Source organism: Passer domesticus, chromosome 23 (genome assembly GCF_036417665.1).
Source record: "Passer domesticus isolate bPasDom1 chromosome 23, bPasDom1.hap1, whole genome shotgun sequence".
Taxonomy (NCBI): domain Eukaryota; kingdom Metazoa; phylum Chordata; class Aves; order Passeriformes; family Passeridae; genus Passer; species Passer domesticus.
This window is the reverse complement of record NC_087496.1, coordinates 3,733,424-3,738,327: the sequence shown is the minus strand read 5'-3', so window position 1 is coordinate 3,738,327 and position 4,904 is coordinate 3,733,424. Positions and strand designations below refer to the sequence as shown.

The 4,904-nt window shown below is 52.8% G+C and overlaps 1 long non-coding RNA gene across 4 annotated transcripts; it reads right to left on the bottom strand.

Annotated features, from left to right (window-relative positions):
* Positions 1 to 820: 820 nt before the first annotated feature.
* LOC135285586 (uncharacterized) lies at positions 821 to 4,241 on the bottom strand. 4 transcript variants are annotated; one of them, XR_010350391.1, is made up of 4 exons: positions 3,995 to 4,241; positions 3,595 to 3,718; positions 3,203 to 3,335; positions 821 to 2,752 (listed from the first exon to the last, which is right to left on the bottom strand). It is a non-coding gene; the product is annotated as an uncharacterized LOC135285586 (long non-coding RNA). The 4 variants fall into 4 exon arrangements; XR_010350392.1 differs by having other exon boundaries at positions 821 to 2,747; XR_010350389.1 differs by lacking the exon at positions 3,203 to 3,335 and having other exon boundaries at positions 821 to 2,747.
* Positions 4,242 to 4,904: the final 663 nt, after the last annotated feature.

Sequence of the window (4,904 nt, the reverse complement as noted above, 5' to 3'; positions counted from 1 at the left end):
CAAACTTTGCTGTCAGTTGAGAAAGAGTTGATAAAGTGGTGTCAGTGTGTGATGGATGAGTTGGGAGCACTCACTTTAAAAATCAAAAGTTTTTGGCTCTGGGAGGATGGGGCTTTCTCCTTTCTGCTTTTCCCACCTGCTCCGGTCTATTTTTTGCAATAACCTCAGGGGTTATTTCTGGCCTTTTCCCTGCTCTTGCAGCACAGAGCTACCCATGGGGATAGCTTGGTAATTTTTGCTTGTCCAGGCTTGTCACCGCTCTCCCCACAAAGCAGAGCTGGATTTTGCTGATGGGCTCTCGGACGGGCCAAGGCACACGATAATTCATGGCCTCACAGAATGGTTTGGGTTGGGAGGGACCTTAAATCTCAACTCATTTCACCCCCCTTCCTGGGGAGGCACACCTTCCACCAGCCCATGTTGCTCTAAATCCCACCCAACCTGGCCTTGGACACTTCCATAGGTCGGCATACACGTTCTCCCTGGAAAAAGGAATGATGGCAGGGATATCCCCAGCATGGAGCTGCAGCATCCCTTCCCAGGAGGATGTTGGGAAACGTGCAGCTCCTCGCTTCCATGGGGAATGTGGGGACCAGGGTGCTGCCTGGAAAAGCTGGGGGAGGCAGGGAAAAGGACATCTGTGAGATGCCGGAGGCGTCTCTCCACCCCGCAGCGCTGCTGTCGGAGGCAGGGAGGGATGGAGAGAGCTGCGCTCTGCCCTGGGCAATGCAGGCGAGCTGGGTGACCCCAAAAACGCCCGTGCAGCCCCAAAACTCCTCTCCAGTGCCTGGGATGGGTGGGAGGTGCCAGTGCCGCTCAGTTTGGGGCCTTGCCTTTCGGTTTGCGTGCGCTCCGTCACTCCACAAATTCCCACTCCCCGTCGCCTTGCAAAATGCCTGCGCCGCATATGAAATGGAGGAGATAAAATTACAGGATCTGAGAATTGGCCGGGCTCTGTGCAATATATAACATACCAGATGGTCCTACAGGATGCCTCTGAAATATCTGTGCAATAGCATTTTAAGAAACTGATATAACTGATCAGGCAGCATATGGAAAAGACTTTCTGTGCTGTGTGAGGGTGCGGTGCCCCCTCTCCCAGCACCTGCTCTGCCTCCCCAAATTAGGGGTGCCACGCAACAATGAGCATCTCCCATCCTTAATGGGAGATGTTCCCATCACACATCTGGGACAGGGCCCTGCAGCTGGGAGAGCACCATTCCAGCATGACTTTGTAAAAATAAAAAAAGAAATAAAGTTGTTGTCAATCAAGGGCAGAGTGAGAACGCAGTGGTTTGGTGGCTTCTTCACAACAGCAACATCCAGGATGGCCTTTTCCTGGGAGCATCCCAAGGATGGGGCTGTTTGCACAGTTTGTGACCATCCAGTCTCCCTCCTGCTGCTCTGCTGTAAATGGGGTTTTGGTCACATATTTCCCACCTCCCCATGCCTTAAGCAGAGGGCAGTGGGTTTGTGGGAGCAGACAGACCCCCAGGATGCTCCTTGTGGAAGGGAAGGAGCACCTCCCTCATCCCTGGGCAGCAGCACAAGCCCTGGCTCTCCAGCTGGAGTTTTTCCCCTTCTCTCCATCCCTTGAGCCCCCCCAGCCCATCCAACTTTAGATGCACCTCATGTGCTCATCTTGCCCGTGGTGTCCCTGGGCTGCCTCTCACCCTGTGCACATCCAAAGCCTCTCCTGCCTGTTTTTTGCTCCCTGCTCCTCTGCCTGGCCTCACACGTGGGCTGACCCCTCTGTCAAACAGAATGGACAATATTTCCTCTCCACAAGGCTTGGCTCGTATTCTTTGAGGTACTTCAGGGTCACGGGATGAAAGGCTCCTTGCTGCTTCTGCAATGAGTCCAAGTCGAGCTAAGAATAGATCTATAAACAAGCCAGCAGGGAAGGCTTCCCTGGGGAAGCTCTCGGGACTCTCAGAGAATGTCATTGCTGGAGTCATTGTCACAGGAGATGTGGACCCTGCTGAGCCCCTGCTCTGGGGGGTGCCTGCCTTTCCTGTGTGGGGGGTGGCTCTGAGCAAATCCTCTTCCAAACTGCAGGTTGCTTTTGGTCCCAAGGAGCAGCGCTGGGGTTGGACACCCCAAAGCTGAAGCCGGAGAGGGAATATTGCATCCTGTGGCTGCAGGAGCTGTGGTGGGCAAGGTTGCAGGACACAGCTGGTGGGCTCTTGTTGGGATCTGGAGTGATGGGACCAATTTTCCTCCCAGACCTTTCTCCCTGGGTGCGCTGGGAGAGGGGAGAGGGCTGGGATGAGCTGCAGGGCTGGGTTTTTCACCAGCACGTGAAATGCTCTGGCAGGAGGCTCCACGCTCTGTTGCTACCCACGCTCGTGCAGAGAGGTATTTCGAGCTGTCAGTCTGGCGTGCTGTCTGTCTGTCCACCCACCCAGGCATCTATAAAAATCCAGGCTGGATTAAATATCTGTCAGAGCCCTGCTGCTGGGGCCAGAGCTCCTGATGCTGATCATTGTCCTGGAACCCAGCGTCCAGGTGGAGAGGGTCAGGATCGGAGTCTGAAATGTGCAGCTTGATCAGCTTGATCCCTGTTTCTGGAGTAATCTAATGAAAGCTGAGAGTGGGAATCTTGCAGAAAGCAGGCTTCCCTCCTTTGTCTTTCCCGACTCTGTCCTCTCTGTTATCTTGACGGCTTCTGCTTGGCTGCCGTGTTGCTCTTTAATCTGGAGCCCTCTGTTCTTACCTGAGCTACAGAGGCTTGACGAGGAAAGCCACTGAACTCAGGGAAAAAATGAAAAGGAGCAAAGCTTAAAAAAATGTTTTCTTTCTCTCTCATTCTTAAACAACAAAAAAAAAAAAAAAAAAGAAGAGAAAACCCAACCCCCAGAAGCGCACAGCCAGTGAGCGATGCCTGGAATCATCCTTGAACCGTCTCCTGCTTATGGATCAGGGATGCATCATTTCTGCTCTGCTTTCTTTCCTTCCCCCCGCCCGCTCTTTCCCTGACATTCAATCATTTTGATCAAAGCCAGGCAAACAAAAAACTCTTTGCTTTCAACCCATTGACTGGGAGAAGGGAGTCCTGCCCCAGTCCTGAGGAGAACATCTTCAGGGAGGGTGGGATGGGGAGCCTGGAGCAGTGAGGCGTGAGGGGATGGGGGGTGGCACAGAAGGAACTTGATGCCTGCGTGGAGATAATGTTTTGTACATGACAACAATGGATAATTACTGTGATCAAAGATCTGTGTGAGGGTATCTTGTGTTTCATCACTCCTGGCGCTGGCCCATCCTCCTGACAGCTGAGGAGGGGAATAAACTCCCTCTCTGTCTTTTCCCACCATCCTCCTTCGCATGGATTTCCTCTGGAAATACACACAAATCCTTCCCGTGAGGATTCCTCCCAGGAGATGGGGTGCTCCAGAGGGTGGTGGTGTTTTGGGCGGTGGCTGGGAGCACCTGGGGGTGCTCAGGGCACGGGCTCTTCTCTTCTGCAGTGCCCAGAAAGGGCAACGAGAACAATCAAAGTGCAAGAAATTCTTTTTAAATGTAATAAAAGCTGTTTTAGGGAAGTAGTGCTCCAGCACTGGAATGGGTTGTCCAGGGACATTGTGGGGTCCTGACCTCTTGGTGCTGCCACGTTTTCCAGGGCTCACAGCACATCTTTGGAGGTGCCTCATCCAGCATGCGGCAGGTAACGATTCTTGACGGGAATTAGGACCCTGTCCATCTGGCCCCGTTCTGCCATCTAACAAGAGGAGATAAGTGCACTTAACAACACACCAGCTCTTGTTCAGGCCCCTTCTTCCCAAGCCAGAATCAATAGCAGGTCTCTACAGCTTTTAGAGACTTAGATCCCATCTTTTCATCTCTCTCTCACTCATTTTTCCCAAGCAGCATGCGCACGATTTCTCTTTTTTTTCACTCTGCGGAAATTTTCCCGTTCCACCTTTCATCTGCACCCGCGTGGCGCCGGCCCAGCCGGGGCTGCAGCTTGCACTCCAGATAAGAAACCACACCATACCTGGGTTCCCTGATCCCCATCTCCCCCTCTCTCCTGGTCAGGAGCTCTCCCACAGTCTCATTTATCTTCAAAGTGCTTTACAAACGCTAATTAATCCCCCCCAGCAGCCCGCTGGGGGAGGTGATGCATCGTTGTTTGCCCTCAGCCACTGATGCCAGCACCCTCATTTCTCGCCCTCGGTTTCTCCCCTGCTTGCTGTGCTTGCCCTGGTTTGGAGAAGTGGGACACTCTCCCCATGGAAGGGTAGCAGGACAGTTGTTGTCTCTGTGTCACAATGGTTGGGGACCTGCATGGAAGGAGCCTGACTGGTGGCACTGCAAGCCAGGACCTGCAAGAGGTGAGCAGTGCTGCTTGCTCCATCTCCTCCCAAGCCCCAGCCTGCTTCTCTCGTGCCTTTTCCTGCTCATTTAGTTGCTTTAGGTCCGGCTTAATTGTTTTATTTGCCTTCCCCCCGGGGCTGGGTGGATGCTGCTGGCCCAGCCTGGGGTAGCTCGCAGTGTTTGCCCTTGGTGAGGGCTGCAGGGATGAAGAGGCACCTGGGGAGGATGGTCAGGTGGGTCCTTGTGCTCTCCCTGCAGAGCTTGGGGTGGTTGGTGCTCAGTTCATAGAATCACGGGATGGTTTGGGTTGGTATCACCTCATTCCAACCCCCTGCTATGGCCAGGGACACTTCCCACTAGAGCGGGTTGCTCCAAGCCCCATGCAGGTTGTTTATTCCTGCAGGAGCTCTGAGTTCAGAGAGTCTTGCTTTTAAAAAAATAGAAAAAGAAAAAAGCTAGTGGTTTGTTGTTTTTCTTTTTTTTTTTTTTTTTTTCTCTCTCCTTGCACGAAATGCAAATCAATAGCTGTTGTATTCACATTCTAACAAGATGTCAAGGAGAAAAGGGTAGCCTTTCATTCAGCAGAGCAC